Raw genomic sequence first — 19,736 nt, 5'->3', positions numbered from 1 at the left:
TTTGCAACTCTGGATACTATATTAATAAAATATTGACCAACTGATATTTGCCTGTGGTGGGCAGTGTTGGTGGCTGTTATTGTAGGAGTGCCACCTTCAATAAGTTCACTACCAACATACCCTTGGATTATGCATTTCAGGTGCCTATACACACTATCAGGAATCACATCCAATGCTTGTTCTAAGTTGATAGTGGAGTTATCAGTTGCATTGAAATCACTGTCTCACATGTTTTCAGTTCACTGTGGAGGACTAGTGGTGCATATAGCAATTTAGCTGCAACTGAAAATGTGTCTTTATTTTCAGAAGTAGGAAGGGTTTTGTTTTGGTTTTTTTCTCTTTATATTGTTGCTTTGAAAGCAACTTGAAAGCTGTGTTGATGTCATCTTCCACAGATGCTCTATTTAACAAAGCTCTGGCTTACTTGGGTTATCATGCAATTGAAAGACAATGTGGTGGCCAGAATAATTTGCTGTAAATAGTTTGCTGGGAACTTTGCCTTTCAGAATATTCAGGTGTTTCACATAAGATGTGCACAAGGCTTTTCTATTGATAACATGGTAATTTTCAGTGTCAGAAATGAGTTCACTAAAATATGCTTCATGCACAGACTTAACTTCGTTATTAGTGAACAATGAAGATTTTGTCTGGATGTTTCTTTTGCTGGTGAAAGTACTATGACAGCCTTTGCTTCCCGTGCAATTAAGTCCAGCTGAGCTATTCATTTTAAGATGTGTTGTCTTCTCCAGTTCCAGCCACATCAAACAGAGTTTCTTGTCCTCTGAAGGTTACAATCTGTGATAGGCTTTTTTAACAAAGTTTCTGGCATATTTTACGCAAATTCCAATTAATTGGCTGACAAGTCAGTTGCCTACTGTGTAGGCTTAAACACTGACCAGTATCAATAGAAGACACAGGGCTTCAGCCTCTTCCTTGACCTTGATGCATCATGTTTATTTTGCTGGTGTAGGACTGATGACATTTTTCATGATAGTGAACTGCAGTCAGAGCTAATAATTTATCCATATCTAATGACTGCAGCTGCTGATATACATGGTCTTGTCTAACAAGACACATATTGCAAAGTATTTTTAATACCTCGGGGGTTCAAGTACTCAAATGTTCCTGTGTTATTGGCAGATTATACACTTGGGCCAGTCAGTAACCAGGCAGAGGGGGTTTTGGTGAAAAGAGTCAAATCCTCAGCAGAGTCCTTAGCCATTTGTTGCCCCTCAATTGCTGTTATGTCGAGCAGGAAAAAAAAGAAAATGGCTGTTACAAATGTTTTCCTTAGTGCATTTGTAGGTCCCTCTGTATGTGAGAGCCTCTAGCTGTTGCTGTATGCTGCAGTTTGGCTCTAAGGACTACAACTCCCATGAGGCTTTGAGAAGGAGAGACAGGCTTTTTGGCAAGGCTGAAAAAAGATGGTGGTCTCCTGTTGTTGGAGAGAGAATGCTGGCTGAACAGACTGCTTCAAGGGAAGGGTGAAGGTTTCTCCTAGCCAGAACTGCTTTGGGGAGCTGCAGCTTGCTGATGCGAGATCCTGAAGGGAAGGAACTCGATCTCTGTGTGTTAGAGTGCTGCAGAGGCCAGCTCCAGGTCAGAGGCCCTGTTCAGTTGGTTGCTTTGCCTGCATTGACACACACAACCCTGTCCAAGCCAGTGAACACCAGATGCATGCCACTACAAGCAAGTAACTGGAACTCTGATCATTAGAGTGTACACTCTCAGGTGGGAGAACTGAGGGCAGTGTACCTGCCAGTTATGTATCATTTATTTCTGTGTATATTGTTTTTTGATTTAATTCATGTTTAGTCTGTAACCCTGTCTCCTTAAGTTGTTAAGTAAAGGTGCGTGTTGATTTTTATGTGGTCTATTAGATAGATACTATTTATTCTGTTTGGAAGTTAAATCCAGAGTATAACTGAAATAAATTCCTTGGAGGTTTCCAGGGGCACACCATTAAGTGTGTACAGGGGCTAGCCAGGTGGAGGCACCACCATTTGACAGAGCTTTAGAAATCAGGGGTGGAAAGGGGATTCCCAAGTGTCCGGTATCACCACTGGAACACTCAAGATCTCCTTTATTATTGAACCTCTCAGGCACACCAACACAACTGCATGCTGTCTGCTCCCGAGTAAACCAAGGAAGAGAGAAAAAGGGGTTAAACATTATTTATCATTTAAAATTATATTGTGATCATTGAGAACAGCCTTTGTCCGGGTTTTACAGTTATAAAAAGTTATGTTGTGTAAGCAGCTCATAAATTACACACAGAGACAAAACAACAAAATGAGAGTATATTTAAAGTAAATTTGCCATAATGAAATCAGTGTGTTGTTATATGTTAATGGTGAGTCATTACTTTGACTTTTTCAAGAAATTGGTAAAAGCCTTTTCACATGATTTACACAGCATTCATAACTCTTATGGTTACATTGCATAATACCATGTCCCAACATAGCTCTTGGGGATTAAGCCCTTCATAAAAGATATGTTACATCTTTCTGGTAAAGAGTGATGCACATTTCAAATGAAGGCCAGGTAGGCTGACTGGGGCGATTTAAAAGGCCTAGGGGGTTCCAGCCATTGCCACAGTATCTCTGCCTCTTTTGGGGAAAAGCATCTCTTGATTCAAAGACACTTTGATACGCCCCATTCAGTTTCTGGGGTATCTGAGGCAGCAGAGTAGCAAATAACACTGCCGCTGACACCCCATATCCTGCGTGGAGCATATAAAAAGTCTTTGAATCAAGAGGCACTGTGGTTTTTCCCCAGAACAGATTGGTACAGTGTGGCTGTACCTGCCCTGGGACTTCTCCATGCAGATGGGGAAGAGTGCTCAGGGCTTCAATTGGGTGGGGGGCTTCTGGCCTTGGCTGAGGAAGGGAACTCGACTGATCTGTCCTGAGGCCTACTGTTGGCAGCACTCTCACCTTACCCAACACTGCATTTGCTCCTAAGACTCCATGGTGCTGTGTATGTGCTGCCCAGCAATGGGATGAGGTGAATGTGACCTACACTTGGTGGCCACTGGTGAAGTGCCAGGTCTTAGCAGGAGGGCTGCCCTTATGTGTAGAATTGGCAGCTTCACTAGCTACAACTATGGGCAATAATGGGATAGGTGGTAGTCCTGCTGAAAAGTAACTGGGGTTATAATGGATTATTAATTGAATACCCATCAAAATTTGGTGCAATTGTCAATGAGGTTAATATTTTGGAGTGTATTAACAGGAGTGTTGTATGTTGGACACTGAAACAATTGTCCCAGTCTGGTTGGCATTTGTGAGGTCTCTGCTGGGGTGCTGTGTCCAGTTCTCGGTGCCATGCTTTAAGAAAGAGGTGGATAAAATGGAAAGAGCCCAAAAAAGAGCAACAAAAATTATTTAAAAAGTGTAGGCAGCTTGATTTTTGAGGAAAGATTAAATAACAAGGCATGTTATTATGAAGGCTTCCCTGTAGCAGTCTTCAAATATGTTAAGGGTTGTTGTAAAGAGTAGAGAGATCAGTTGTTATCTATGTCGATTGATCATAGAACAAGAAGTAGCAGGCTTAAAGTACAGCAAGAGAGATTTAGGTTAGATAACAACAAAAAAAATTTCTGACTACTAAGGTAGTTAAGCTCTGGGATTGGCTTCCAAGGGAGTTTGCAGAAATCCCATTATTGGAAGTTTTTAAGAAGATGGACAAACACTTGTCACAAATGGTCTAGATTTACATGGCCCTCCCTCAGTACAGAGGCCTGGACTAAATTATCAGTTGAGGCCCTTTCAGCCCTATGTTTATATATTATTCTGTGGATGTCTATTATGGAGAAAGAAGTAGGTTTTGAAGTAAACTAATCCCAAGTTAGGGCTTTATAGGTTTAAAAAAAAAAAACAACCAAAAACCAAAAAACCAACAAAAAACCCTTCTTCCCCTAAATGCCCATTTAAACTCATTTTAATATGGCTGTAATATAATATTTTAGTACACTTTATATAAAAACACTTCTCTGATAAATGCAAAGACATGGAATGCTTAACATGGTTAGTTGCCATGTGTGAACAGTATTAAATTAAATGCAGTAGAAGTTGAAGAACTTGGATAATTTTTACCATGACAGTATGTCACTGGCAGGTTGGCTCAATAGTTAGTTACCAATTGTCAGATTATAATGATTATTTGCAGACAGCCCTTCTTCCCTCTGGCCTGAATCACTTTTGTCATTTGAGTACATAGCTTCTATTTCAAGAGTCTGTTTGTTCTAAATGAACTGTGTGTGGAACAACAGACCCTCTTTCCCCACCCTCTTCTTGCAGACTGTCCACATATTTTTCTTTCACAATTACATCTAAAACTTAATGGATTTCCAGGGGCAGTGCCACAATGTCAGCAACAAATATGATGATGTAAATGCTATCAAGACAGAAAATTGCTATCTTTGTGAAATTAAAGTCACAGCCAATTATGGTAGTAGGCCATAATATTTAACAAATTAAATGTGGACTTTAGTTTTAGATTACCTTCCTCCTTCCCTCACCTTACTAACTATTAATATCACCCTTTCCCATCCCAAAGTGATAACATAGATGATTTATAGGAAGAGTGAGTTGTGAAAAATATTAGAGAATGCGCTATCATATTTAGATGTTAGTTTTCATGAGAATTCAGTTGCATTACTGACTTCAGTAGATCTGAACCTGCAGTTTCAAATTCTGTCCCAAGCTATAAGCTTAAAATGTAAACAAGATCCATCTGCATGTAATTGGTAAAGTAACAAAATATTTTCCAACTGGTAAAATTATTTTTTTTTTAATTTTCAGGGATTGCTTAGATCAGCCACCTATATGTCAACAAGGCTGAAATCCTGAGTTTGTGGTTGAATAAAATTGTAGTTTTGCAAGAGTAAGTAGTGATTCGAAACTGAGCAAAGACTTCAGGGTATGCGCCACAGAATCTGTCTGTTTTGAAATCTGGTGAGCTAAAGAAGGATTTTTACCACTTGAACTCCCTAAATTTTATGAGAAGGCTTTTTATTGAATAGTTGGAGAAGCGAACTATTTTTGGTGGTACCTGTAACTTAGATATGAATTATGAAACTTACCATGTTTTCTCTTCACTTCTATAATGCTAAAGCAAAACTAGCTTCAGAGATTCTTGACATAAAAATGAAATATTGTCAAAACTAATTTAAATCTTCTGGCTTCAGCATCAGTCATTTTGATAGTACTTTACCTGTTTAACTAAATACAAGTGGAATTACAATCATGATTTAAATCACATCGTATTATATATTATTGCTCTGTTATTCTAAAGATTTTAGCAACATGCCTTAGGTACTGACATTTTTAGTATAATAAATTTTTATTGTAAACAAGTCAATACCATTATTTGCCTTTTAAATAAGAAAGACACATGATAGAGTACAGACTTTGATATATAAAAATAATACAGTGAAAAAGAAACAGTTTTGCTGTCTTATTCTCTGATGAATTGTTTGATTTTCATAAGCTACTTTAGTTCTTTTCTTGTTTTTTTTAAAACATATGTAGGGATTTTTAAAAAAAAACATGAAATTTCAGTAAATATAATCCAGTAAATCATATCTACAGTTCAAAACTGAGTATACTGTTCACTAAAAATATAAGTGAAAATAAATTAGTTGACAGTACATAGTTGGAGTTTCATTCAGTTTTCTCTGTATGAATCTTTCACATTAGCCCGTAAAAGATGAGTTCTTGTTTCTTTTGATTGGAGAGAGGTTAGAATTTAGGGGGAGCATGAGCTGTAATAGCAAGGATCAGGGAGAGACAAACACCACTGAGAGGCACAATCAAATCACTATCTTAGTCATCTGAATACTAGTGCAGGACGTATGGGGAATAATCAGGAAGAACTCATAATACCTGTAAGTAAACATAACTATGATATAGTTGGTATCACATAGGCTACATCTACACTGACCGCGGATGATCGACCGCTCAGGTTCAATCTTCCGGGGTACTGTTTTGTGCATGCACAAAATGGCGCATTCTGGGGTTCAGCATTGACCCTGGAACTCCTTGCAGGCTGCAAGGATTAAGCAACGTTGAAAGGAGGAGTGTTCCTGTTGGCCTTCAGCCATGAAGACAAGCACAGAAGTCGACAGCTGAAAAGTCAATTTTAGGTATGCAGCTGGTGTACCTAAAATTGCGTGTCAGCCATCGACCTTCCAGGTGAGTACAGATGCAGCCATAGACTTGGTGTAATCATATACATGACTAGGGCTCTGCAGCCACATGCAGCTCTTAAAGGACTTTGTGGCTGACAACTCTATAATTGCAAAGGAATAAAGCCCCCTCCTGATTATTTGATAAATGGTGTACATCTAAAAGCCCAACAATGAACAACTCAATCTAAATAGCAAACAATATGTGATCTCAAAATGCTGGATAAGCCCTCCTTCCTAGCATCAACCAGAGAGACAGAAGGTTCAGAAGTGAAAGTCAGGAAGACAGTGGTACAAACACACACACAACATGCAAAGAAACAGAATAAGTAAAAAGTTTATGAACTGCCTGCAGTAAACATCAACGAAGGGTCCTGTGGCACCTTATAGACCATGCAGTAAACATGTATCACATTACAAATCTTTGTGTATGCACTGTTCTTAAAATAGGGGGTTACGAAAAATACAGTTTGATGTTATTTATTAAGGACTGTCGTGTAGCCACATGCATCATGGCTCTTGAATTACTACGTTTTTTACTGAATTAAAAAAAATGGTTCTTCTTGTTATTTTGGCTGAAGACCCCTGCACATGACAATATTGGTATAGCAGGGTACCACTTGCTCAGGTAGGATAGGAAGGGAAAAAAAGGGAGGAGGTGTTGCCTTATATATAAACATATATATATACAATTGGACTGAGATTGAGATAGCAATAGGAGACAGACTTGTTGAGGTTTTATGGGTAGGGATAAAAGGGGTGAAAAACAAGGGTGATGTCATGATACAGGAGACCACCTAACCAGGAAGAAGAGACAGATGAGCTTTTATTTAAGCAACTAACAAAATCATCCACAGCACAGGACTTGATGGGTATGGGGGACTTCAACGACACAGACCTCTGTTAGTAAAATAACACAGCAGGACAGAGTATCCAAAAAGTTTTTGCACTGTATTGAGGATAATCTTTTTATTTCAGAATGTGGAGAAAGCTAATAGTGGGGAGGATGTTTTCAATTTTGACAAATAGTCAGGATCTGGTTGACAATTTGAAAGTGGAAGGCAGCTGGGGTGATAGTGATCAGGAAATGATGGAATTCATAATTCTGAGGAATGATTTGGGGGAGAACAGCAAAATAAAGATAATGGAATTCAGGAAGACAAACTTCAACAAGGTAAGGAAGCAAGACTTTAAGATGAAAAACAAGGAAATTGAAGACAGTTGGCAGTTTTTCGAAGAGACATTGTTAAGGGTTCAAGAGTAAAGTATTTCACTTTATGGAAAAGATAGGAAGTATGGAAAGAGAAATCCCTCACTAAACCAGAAAATTTTGCCTCGCCGCAGATAAAAATTATTCTGCACATGGATGGAAAAAAATTGGAACCTTCATGGAGAAGATTAGAGGGAACATTGGTCATTGCTGTAAATCAGGTTTGTTATGGTGCTTGATCTAGGCAGGCATTTTAGTAAAATGTCTTTGGACTGGAAGCTGAACATTTTTATCAAATGGTTAACAGAGGCCAACCCTCTTGGCCTTTAGGATGCAAATTAAGTCTCTTCTTGGATCTCCAGTGATTGCTGATTTAAGGGAATTCCATTCCCTTTTGCTCTTTTAGATAAGAGGCAAAAATTGCAACCGCATGTAGGTAGTCTATAACTAGACACAGTTGAGTTTTATTTTGTGGAACACATTATGCTGCATTATTTTGTTATTAAAGTTGAATTGGAATTAAGAGTTTTAGAGAACAGTTAACCGTTTTGCTTTTTAATAAAGATTCTTGAACTGGAAGAATATATTTTAATCTCAGAGGTTTCATATAATACTAAAAGAAGTCCTCACTATATATGGTTGTATATGTTGAGTGTACTTCCTTTAATTCATTTAGTTAAAAGGCTATGCAGGTAGTTTGATATATCAGTACATTTATAGTGGTTCCACAACTGACATAGTATCAAATTTGGGTCGTGATGTTAAGTATAGCTTGAAGCTCTCTAATCCAGAAGTCTCTCATCTGTCAAACTTCATAATCCAGCATAAGCAAAGAGAAGTCCTGTGGCACTTTATAGACTAACAGGTTTTTGGAGCGTAAGCTTTAGTGGGCAAAGACCCGCCTTGTCAGATGCATGTAGTGAAGGTTGCAGAGGAAAGCCCCTATGTGCATTTGACTAAGCGGGACTTTGCCCATGAAAGCATGTGCTCCAAAATATCTGTTAGTTTAAAAGGTGCCACAGGACTTGTTTTTGCAGATACAGACTAACATGACTACCCCTCTGATATTTGTAATCCAGCATGATTTTAGTTAGCCAGATGACCACTTACCATGGGTGTGGCCAAGTTTCCCATGGTCTCATAAAGTTTGTTTATAGCCACCAGTCTTAGTTCTCAGTGTTCTGTGCTGTTGGTTTGCTGTGATTTGCTCCTAAATATGTTCTAAGAGCCAGTAACCAGCGAAAGTGTTGGTAATGTGCTAAGAAATATTGACCTCCTGTCATCTGGCAAATTCTCTCATTTGGCATTGGTCAGGTCCTGAGGTGCTGGATGAGAGAGATTCAACCTGTAGTTTTACATTTCACCTGAAAACATTTGTATTAAATAAATATTTAATGGGCAAATCATGGTCCTCTGTCTGACCTCCACAAATGTATGTTATTGCTATTCTCATCTAACAATCTTTCCAAGAATGCTAGAAGCAACATTATGAACGTATTTTTAACCTTTTCACAAGCAGGAAAATTCCTGAGGGCAGCCAGATTTGCATTTCATACCTGGAACTGACACCACCTAGAAAGTATAGAATGTGAGAAGGACAGTAAAATAATTTTGTTCTCTCATTTGTAAATATTTTCTAACGCTCCAGAAAATAAATCTTCCCAATTTGCAAAACTCAGTCTCCTGTCACCAGTTCTTATCCTACTTGAATGATAACAATAATACTTAATCTGTTTTTGTATTTATAGTTCAGTAACTCATACAATTCCCCAGTGACAGCAATTAAAGCTATTTCTGTAGTTCTGCTATAATTTTTCTCTGTGTAGAGCCCTGTTGTGATCTTCCTTTTGCTGACCTGGTTGGAATACAAGCGTAAGGATAGTGCAGTTTAGAAATGTATGGTGCATTTCTTTTCAATGTGGATATAGGCCCCAATTCAGGAAGCATTTAAATAACTGGTTAACATTAAGCATAGTAGTAGCCACACTGAAATCATGCACTTAAACATAAGTATGTATGAAAGTACTCTGCTTAACAGTCAAGACTGCTTTGTATTCATCTGTGACCAATGGTGCTGGAAGTAAGGGCGCTGGGGAATGCTTCTGTACTCTCTCACTTAAAGTACTAATAACAAACACCAAATACATGGTTTCCATCATCACCATCCTCACTCTAAAACTTGGTCCAGCACCCCGGGTGTGACACTCTGAGCACCTTTCCCAGACCTGATCTAATAAAAGCTGTACTTATCATGTCAGGCCACTGCATTCTTACTGCAGAAATATCAGAATTCATACAAACCGTCTTCAAATCACTCATGATTTAAAGCCTAACTTCCTCCAGACACATGATAACATTAATAATGCCCCTCCAAACACAAGACTTGCCACCATGAATGGTATCTCCTGTCTAAACTAATACCCCTCACAGTGGTAGCACAGCTGCCTGCCTGAAATATCTACAAAGTAATGGACAATAGTTAACTACCTCAAGCACATTGTCATACTCACCCATTTCAACCTCCCATAATAACTGTATATTCAATAGCAAACACTGTTTTTCAAAACGTGAACAATCAGGGAAACTAGCGTAGATCTGTAATCTGCTAACATCTTCAAGGGCTACCTTGAGGAAGAATTTCTGGACAAGTGCACCAAAAAACAATGATATATCCAAGACACATTGATATTTTCATCCTCTGGTCATATTACCTAAAGTGCTTCCTACATTTCCAGCAAAATTTCAGCAACCAGCTCTCATCCATCAAAATCTTTCTATGGTTTTGCTACATGAACGTTAACCTTCTAGACAAAGCATTTCAGCATTCAGCACCTATATACGAGATCTACAGATCACCACACCTACCTTCACATATACACTAACCTATGAAAACATACAAAAAATCTGTTATCTGAGTGAGATGCTCAGATATGACATAATGTGCTCTGAAGGATGAGGTCTGTGATACACAGTTTAATGCACTTAAAGCTATCTTCACCAAATCATGACACCCCACCAGAAAAGTAGATTGCATCATGGAATGGGCTATTCTGTTACCCTGAGAAAATCGGCTTTAATACAAGTGGGAAAATACTCCACACTAGAAAACAGTAGTTATCTATTAGCCCATACTGGAGCCCATTTAGGGCCATTCAATAATTACATCCCATACTCAGTGGAAACACATCATGAAAAAAAGTGATTCCCAAACCTGCTCTCCTGGCCTTCAAACATCCTGCTAACCTCACTAAGCTTATTATCAGAAGCAAACTCCCCTGATACCCCTACCCAAGAGCAGGGCACACCAACTCAAAGTGACACCAGGTCCTATCATAACTGTGAATCCTGAAGCCATACTTTCATTATGTTGATTAGTTTTCCCTCCCCTCCAACTCCCCCAAACACCTTTCATGAATCTTACACATGCTTATCACAGCATATGTTGCATTTATTCCAGCGCACTACCTGCCCCAAACCTCTTGAATGAACTCAAAAAGACAAAACACTCTTATTATCTATGAGTGAGTTTTTCCTCAAATGATCACTTTGTATCTGATCACTCAGTCCTCATCATCAAAAGAAATCCACACAACACCTTGAAAAGATGAGCTTGGGAGTTTAAATTCATGTCAATAGACATTGAATTCATGGTCTTAATAAAGACGCTGCATTTGTCTCCGTACAACAATCTGTAAACCACTAACCCTTCTTTGTCCTACAAATGTACACATGGTAAAGATGCCCCTTTCTCCTTGAATGGTCTCTTGCAACATATGTTAACTGCTTATGTTTAACACTCAGATTTAACTGTGCTTCTCTGAGTACATTTCCAATACCTGAAGAAGAGTTCTGTGTGAACGTAAAAGCTTGTCTCTTTAACTAGTAGAAGCTGGCCAAATGAAAGATGTTACCTCACTTTCCTTTTTTTCCTCTAATAAGAAATCCTGATCTCATAGATATCTGTGGTTAAGATCACATTTATTTCAGTAAGGCCAACATACCACTTCTTGGCTTCATCTACCCTACAGTAATCCTTCAAAAGAAGTTCTTCCAGAAGAGCTCTTATGAAAAAACTTCTTTCGAAAGAGTGCATCTACACACAACAAAGTGGATAAAAAAAAATCAATCAGCTCTTTTTATAGAGAGTGTCCACACATCCCCTGCTCTTTTGAAAGAATAGGCCAGGGATTGAAAAATCTGGTGCCATGATGACAGTGCTTTTGAAAAAAGGACCCCCAGGGCATCTACATGTGTTTTGCATGTTTTTTTCCCAAAAACATCTTTTGGAAGAAGGCACTCTTCCTCCTTTGGGAGAGGAAGAGGGCCACTGGAAAAAGTGCTGCATTCTTCTCATTTTATATCAAAAGAAAGCATTTTGTGTGTAGATGCTCAGTGGGATTTTTTGGAAAATCCTTGTCTTTTTCTAAAAAACTCACAAATGTAGATATAGCCCTTGTGTTTTCTTTCTTTTAAAACTGGGACACACCATTGCATTCTCTCAGCTAAAAAAAAACCTGATAGTTTCTTTTTAATTGGGACACCCCATCACTTACCAGAAGGTAGAATATGAGGCCTGATCTACACTACAAAGTCATTTTCCTGTAAGCTGCCATGCATCAACCTAATCATGTGTATGTCTTGTGACAGACCACTGCCTGGAAGCTGCAGGAGTCTTCTAGAAGGAAGATATGCTGGCTGGTGGGCTAATGCATTCTTGTTTCCTGACTAGGCCCAATTAGGACAGGCAGTTGGGGCCTTGTTAGGAATCAGCCATAGCTGAGTCTAATCAGGCCTCATTGTCAGTTGAGGCCCTGCATTCCCTATGAAAGGTTTCCCCTAGCTAGTTGCAGGGGGAAGGTTTTGAAAGGTGCACCGGAGGGCAAGGGCAAGAGCAAGAGCAAGGGCAAGGGCAAGGGCAAGAGCAAGAGCGAGAAGGTACTACAGGGAAGTGGTGGGTGAAGTGGCCCAGGGCAAGGTTGCTACATTGAGGCAGGGATGAAGGCCCTTCCAGCAGCCTCTTGACCTTGTAGGGACCCTGGGCCGGAGTCCAGGGTAAAGGGTGGGTCTGGACTCCCCCCACCCTTCCCGAGAGGGTTACTCCACTGGAGCAGGCACAGGCCTAGGCCTGCATGGGGACTGGCTTTACCCTCCCCATTTGGGACTTGTCTATGATGATGATGGCTCGCTAAGCGGAGACTCCTGCCTCTGGAAAGGCCTGGGCATATAAGGGGTCTCTGTGAGCCTCTGCCAGGAAGCGCAGGGACCCACAGGGGCTGACAAGGGACTTTGTCACAGTCTGCACTTAAATTTGTCCTTCACTGATGTGAGTGCCCCACCAATATTTCTGTTAAGTGCTGGTAAAGCAAGCACATTAGGCTTTCATCGTGAAATTACATTGTTGGAATCCCAAGATGTTCCCTATTGTAGATTTTTATTAGGAATCATTAGCTACTGAATGATGTATAGCTCTTAATTATAAAAAGCTAGTAGTTAAGTGACACTTTACATTCAGATTCACTTTATACTAGTGCATTTCCATCATTTTCTTTCACAGCATAGTCTTATGGACAAGATGTAAGTTTAGATTGCTTACCAGACAAGCATCAGTTTGTAGTAATAATTTAGGGACATACTCCTAAGCAAGAACATCATCCTTTTATTCAGTCGAGCATGACAACTTCTCAGTGATGCACAAGATAAAATTGTCTGTCTTGTAAGGTGAATGTGGTTGAATGCCCTTTTTTTTTTAACTGCATCTTTTGATATCAGTTCATCAAGTATTGTTCCTCACATATAGTAGTGCATTATGTTTATATATTATTATGTCTTCAGCCCCCAGAATATATGTCATGGGTAAAAATGTTACTGAGGAGCAATGAAAGAAATCACTTACAATAAGTATTTAAATGTTTTCCAAATCTTCCCAGTCAGTACACATACTGTGTATTTTGGATGCCAGGTTGGAACTCCAAAGTCCAAGTAGCCCATATATGAAATACCAGAAATGCATATTGAAGTGAACGAAAGCTCAGCAGCTCTTAAAATCAATCTAGTATATTACTTCATGTGTTTTCTTCCTTTTAATATATGCATATGAGTCACATGCAACAGTGGTGGAACTCCCATTGTCTTCAGTGGGTCCTCTGACTACTTACATGATAAAATCCAGTGAACTGTTTTTATTATGGGCCTAAATGATTTTCTTCTCACCACTGCAACAGGGTGAGCTACCCACAATAGGATCCCTAGGGGGAGCCAGCCCTGTTCAATCATCCCATCTGTGCTGTAGTGAACTGCATTTTACTTAGCGGGAGCAGGAGTAATTGGGTCAGAATGTAGTCTGGAAGACATACTGTGAAACACTGGATATTGTAAAAATGCTCTCTCAGAAAGACTGTTTACAGGAGGATGCAGAAGGAGCCACATGGGCTCCTTTCAAAGGCCCTGAGGTGGGGTTTGAAAGAGGGGTTGCGCTAGGAGTCTGGGTTGTATCCAAGAGCTAGAGAGAGACTTAAAGCTAGTCCAAAAGCGGCTGGTCATGTAAGCTAGACGGTAGGTTGAAGAGGAGTCCCAATGACAAAAAGACTTTGTTTTCATGAGCTTTTGTTTGGACTTGTTACCCTAGAAGGGACCTGAACTAGAATGAACAGAGAACTCCCAACTTTTAGTCCATTTTCTTAACTATATTATCCTTCTTCTTCCCAAAGAAGTTAAGTGATTATTTGGTGAGTTTCCAGGCGGAGTAACTAGAAATAATGAAATGAAAGTAAGTGAAGAGACATTTAGACTGAATATTAAGGAAATTATCCTTATATTAAAGTTCAGTAGGTAGATGAAGTTCTCTGTTGATTATGTTTCCCTATCTACTTTTGTATAAGGTCACCCATCACCTTAGAATTTAAGTGCTTTGTCTCTGGTGTTATTCAAAAGTAGGTGGGACAAAATGAGGTGGAGCGTAAGAGGGAGCCAGGCAGCTCAAAAGGGGCTAGATAGGGCAGGGAGAGAGGCCTACTCGCTCCCTCCGGGGGACAGGTGATGCAGAAATCTTTTGGTAGAGAGAAAGAGACAACTGCTGAGCCCAAAGGATCTGAAGACTAAATTTTCTTTTCCTTTTCTACTGTGAGGCACATTTTCGGGCTTTTGCAAGAGAAGGGGTGGTAAGAAGTTACTCAGGGAGGCAGCCCTAATGCCCACCTGGGTACTGAAAATTGGTATGTCAAGATCGTAGGCTGGAACCTAGTCCGCTGAGAGGCTCAAACACCCCTAGTAACCTTTCTCATTAAGGGGGGCATGAAAACTCTTAGTTATAGACTGTCCTTGGGAGATAAAGATCTTTGGAAACCTTCAGCTGAGATGGGGTTGCAGGGGAGGGTCAATGGACAGACTCTATATCTTTCTGGAAATCTTGACACAGGAGGAAGAGGTAAGACTGACTGGAGACCTGACCAGAGTTCAGATCAGTCCCCATCAAAATACTAACTGCCACAGGGTGTTGTGGTGGTCTGGGGTAAATTTTGCAGTTGTGGCAAACAGCTCAAACATCCTCACCACTAGACGCTCCACCAGTGAGGCTGGCTTTCACATAATAAAGCCAAAGATTTTTAAGAATGAAAGAGATAAGAAAGGTTAGAAACAAAACAAATTTTCTAGTGATTAATTTAACTTCAGCAAGTGACAATCTTGTTGTGAGCAGGTTTCTCGCGTATGTTCAGTTTCCATAAAGTTTCAACCCATTGGGTTGAAAGGTTCCACTTTTCTCAGATGTACAAGGGCTCTGGTGTCTTGTGTCTCCCAGTAACAGATGTCAAAATGGCTCTCTCTCCTTGCTTTTGTCTTCCAAAGTACAACAATCGTACTTCAAGAGGCAAGCAGTTCCCTGGAGTTTCAGCTTCTGTCACCCATTGAAAGTGGCTGTCTTCTACATTGTTTTGCCTGATGGCTTTGTCTACCCTTCATGTAAATGTAATTTCATTGTCTCTCATTATTGCATTCACTTTGGAGATGCATTCAATGAGGTGGAAACCCTTGCCAAGCCTAAGCCTTGCCATTATTTAAAAAAAAAACCACATTTTAAAAAAAATATTTACAACATATTTATCACGCTTCTTGCATTTCTTTTACATGTCCCGCACAAATATTAGCAGACAACATGTTGCCAGTTTATGTATGATAGCTTACACAGTATCTTTAGACACAAAATACAGCACTAGTGTATTGGGGAAGTGAGTATGTCAGATCTGATCTGAGTCATATTATGGTGTACCTTAGGCCACAGTCAGACAATGCAATCCTGATTTATTTTGCATCAGAATACTTGTCTCACTTTAACATCTAAGCTGAATGCTGCTTTGGAAGTAACAGAACTGACATTTACTTCCTAATGAATTTTGATGCAAATGTGAAATCTTTATTTCCAGGTCTATATAGAATGTTAAATATCAGGTGTTCAGTTGTCTGTTTAGTGAGCCATGAGCGTATAGAAATGATTTTGTGAATATGCAATACAAGTATTCCTATATTTTAACTTTTACCTCTTAACATCAAACATATATGGTTTAAATTATTTTAATAGATGATTGCGTGTTTCTGTGAGGAACGTGTATTAATATTTGGTCTGCTCTCCCATAGGTGTATAGAAATTAGCAGAGTATCTATCTCCTTTTAATGCAAATGGATGGTTGCCCACAATATATCAAGAGGTAAATACAGCCAACAGCATATCATGCATATTTTAAAACCTCTGGCCAATATGAGAAGTGGCGGGTGGAGGATTTTCCTCCTCATTTTCTCTCTCCCTCCAAGGTGCATGACTCAACCCAATCCAGCACTGGCACTGCTTGTTTTTCTCATGCCACTAATGCAGACTCTCAAACATAGTCCCAGGGATTATAAAATAACAAATATAGAATTATGTTAGAAAAAACCTTTTTTAAAAATTTCAGTTGTTCTGTTGTTTAACAGTATGATTAAGCATGATTAATTGTAGTTGCTTGACAGCCAAAATTAAAATATTGGAAAACTGACAGGATTTGATCTTTCTTGATGTTTTGATTTTTTTTATTTTCCTGGTCATTCATTCTGAGTACAGTAATGAGCTACTGAATTGTTGTTAACTCTCCTGATTTTGTCATAAATAAAATGATTCTGCCCAGAGATGGACCAGTCTTTTGGTCATTAGAGAAGTTCCATCCCTCTAGCAGATCTGAGCCTTCCAGTTGGCTTTCTGCCCAACTTGCCCATCTCCTGATTCAGAATAAACAATTAGAGCTACAACAGCTAAACTGGTGCATGGAGTTGCTCTTCTTCCATGTATGCAACTTAAAGATATTCTCAGAAGAGGGGCAGGGCTCTGAGGGACCTAAAATGCCCCAGAAGCTCAGGGCAAGTCCTCTCCCTTTTCCCCACTCTGAGCATCAGGGACAAGACACGATATCTGCTCCTTCCCACACCCTCCCTGAAGAACCTGACCTGGGAAGAGCTGACTTCCCTGCCACAGTGAGGGAGAGAGAAAGGGGATGTTCCTGCATCCCACCAGGCCTGGGACAGTGGGGGAAATATCTCCAGGAAGAGTAGAGGTGAAGTGGGCAGTGAACAGAGGAGGCAAGAATGAAGGGGGGCTATAATGATGAAGACCACTGTTGAACTGATTGAGTTGGGGGGTGCAGAATAAATTGCTTAGCGGGATACAAGCATCTGTGGCACTGAGCACTCCTTTGTATGGGCCAAAATAATCTTTCCCCAACATCTGTCAATCATTATTGCAATGTAAAACGCCTTCAGCACATAGTTATGGTTTGTCCATATGTCTATTTTCATTACTCTGTGCATTTTATTTTCTGAGTGTTTGCTGAAATCATTAGAGAATTTAATGTTTTACTTTCATAGACTGTGAAGGTGACTGCATGTACTACAGTTTTTTATTTAATCTTGCTTAAAGAACTCTCCCTCAGGCAACTATGATGAAAAGTAGTTTGTGCTTTCACTTATCAATAATCAGGGCAGCAGCAATTTGAATCATTGTCTCAAGTCACATAGGTAATCTCCTTCTTTAGAAGCATTGGGAATTCCCCCATCACTTTGGACACTATGTAGGCATAATATGATATAGCACAATACAATATAGTTGTTAGCATCTGCATGCGATTGAGCCAATGTATATAAATAGAGTTCAGTATTATAGTGAAGTTCTTTGTGCTTTTCAATTATTCTATGCTTGTTTGCCCAGATAAACTAGCGTTTGGTGTATACAATGAACAGTGAGGCCCAGGAGTTAATGAGTCTAGAGGAACATCTGTTAAAAGGACCTTCATTATCATATATTTCTAGGGAAATGAGAACATAAGGCAAGACAGAAGCTGATGAAGCGCCTGTTTGGCTTAAGTAAATGAATAATCTGGCCCAGGACGGAGGATGAGCTTTTCATTTGGAAACTAAAAAACATTGCGTTGTTTTTGGTGCTTAACACCAAGTGTTAATCTGTTGCCCTCTCCAATTGTTCTGATCACTGATGCCAGTGTCTATTATTCATCATGGCAGCTTGTATCTTTTCCTTCATTTTTCTTGTAAAACCAAAAATATATGTTTTATTCAGTGGATTAAAATACTTGCCCATTTATTTACAATGTAAAGCGTTCATACTATATGATTATATGATGTGTATTATTAATGTGGTATAATATGAACGTTTTACATTGTAAATAAAAGGGCAGATATTTGTAGCCCACTGAATAAAATATAGTTTTGGTTTTCAGGAAGTGCTTGTGATATATATTTATATATAATCAGTTGCTGAAATCAACTTTATTCCAACTGCAGCATTCAATGAATAAAAACAAATACTATGTTTAGATTTTTTTTACATTCAAGATTCTTTGCATAGACCATCATTTTATTTATCATTCGTGTTCGAGTGATTGCTCACGTGCATTCCAAGTTGGGCGTGTGCTGACGCATGCCTAGTTGCTGGAAGGTTTTTGCCCTATCTAGTACCCGTAGGGTTGGCATGGCAGCCCCTGGATTGGCACCTGAATGGCAGCCCATATATGCACTGCCTTACCCACCCCACATTCAGTTCCTTCTTGCCACGCTGTCAGTTGCTGGAGCTCTCTCACTTCTTGGTTGTGTCTACACTACCTCCCTACTTCAAAGGGAAGATGGTAAGTAGGGTGTTGGGAGTTTACTAATGAAATGCTATGGTGCATACGCAGCACTTCATTAAGCAAATTCCATCCCCCCACGGCACCTTCGAAGTTTTCAACTTCGAAGTGCCGGTTCGCTTCTAGCCGTGGCTCGCCCGCCGGTACTTCAATGTGCCGGGGCAACTTCGAAGTCCCTTTATTCCTCAAACTAGGAAGGGGTGGGCAAGATACTGAGGAATCTGGCCTGAGGACCAGCGCAGGCAAAGAGTAGCCAGATACTCCTATAAGTAGTTTCCTGCTCCCTGTAGCTATCTGCTTCAGATGCTGGGATGGAGGAGAAGCTTTACATGCTGCTCTCACCCCCTTGCTAAATATCTCAGCTCCCATTGGCCAATTTATAGTTCCTGGCCAATAGAAGCTGACAGATTTTTCCTGGGGGATAGGGCAGCACATGAAGTCTCTCCTTCCCCTCGACATCTGAGTCAGAAAGCCACGTGGAGCAGGGAGTTTTGAGCATCTGGGGCTGCAGCAGGCAGGGAGCCTGTCTCAAGGCTCTGCTGGGTTGCTGGCTGGGAGCTGCTTAGGTAAGTCTCCCAACCAGAGCCTATCTCTTGCACTCGTGACTCTCCCTCACCCAGACACTCTGCTCCCCATCCCCCATAACTCTAACGCTCTGCCCCCCCGCATCCATGTCCCACATAACCCAAACCTCCACCCTTCCTCCTGCACCTACACCCTCTTCCATGCCCTGCACTCCAGTCTCCCCAGTTGCAAACCAAATCACTGTATCCCCTCCTGTACCCCAGTCCCCGGCCTTGGGTCGCAGCCCAGACCCCTGCACCCCAGTCCTCTGACCTGGGTCACACACCCCTCCTGCTCTAGGTCACAACCCAAGCCCCTGTACTCACTCCTGCATCACAGGTCACAACTATCTCCTTCACTCAGACCCCCTTCTTCGGTACCCCAATCCCTTACCCCAAGCTCCCCTCTGCACCCAACCTCCGTCCTTGTCCCTGCACCCCCTCCATTAATCATAGAATCCTAGGGCTGGAAGGGGCCTTAGGAGGTCATCAAGTCCAGCCCCCTGCTTCAAGCAGGATCAACCCCAACTCTAGCAGGAGCGACCCCAATACCATGGAAGAGTGTGGTCTCTGACCACTTTCCAAATTCTTGGAGTGGCCTCCATTAAAAATTTTTG

The 19,736-nt window shown here is 40.3% G+C and overlaps 1 protein-coding gene across 1 annotated transcript in view; it reads left to right on the top strand.

Annotated features, from left to right (window-relative positions):
• Nucleotides 1-19,736, top strand: part of ATRNL1 (attractin like 1) — a 1,060,182-nt gene that overhangs the window by 745,156 nt on the left and 295,290 nt on the right. The gene's annotated exons all lie outside the window — the stretch shown is intronic.

Source organism: Carettochelys insculpta, chromosome 7 (genome assembly GCF_033958435.1).
Source record: "Carettochelys insculpta isolate YL-2023 chromosome 7, ASM3395843v1, whole genome shotgun sequence".
Taxonomy (NCBI): Eukaryota; Metazoa; Chordata; order Testudines; family Carettochelyidae; genus Carettochelys; species Carettochelys insculpta.
Note: the sequence above shows the minus strand (reverse complement) of the source record. Positions and strands in the feature narration are given on the sequence as shown.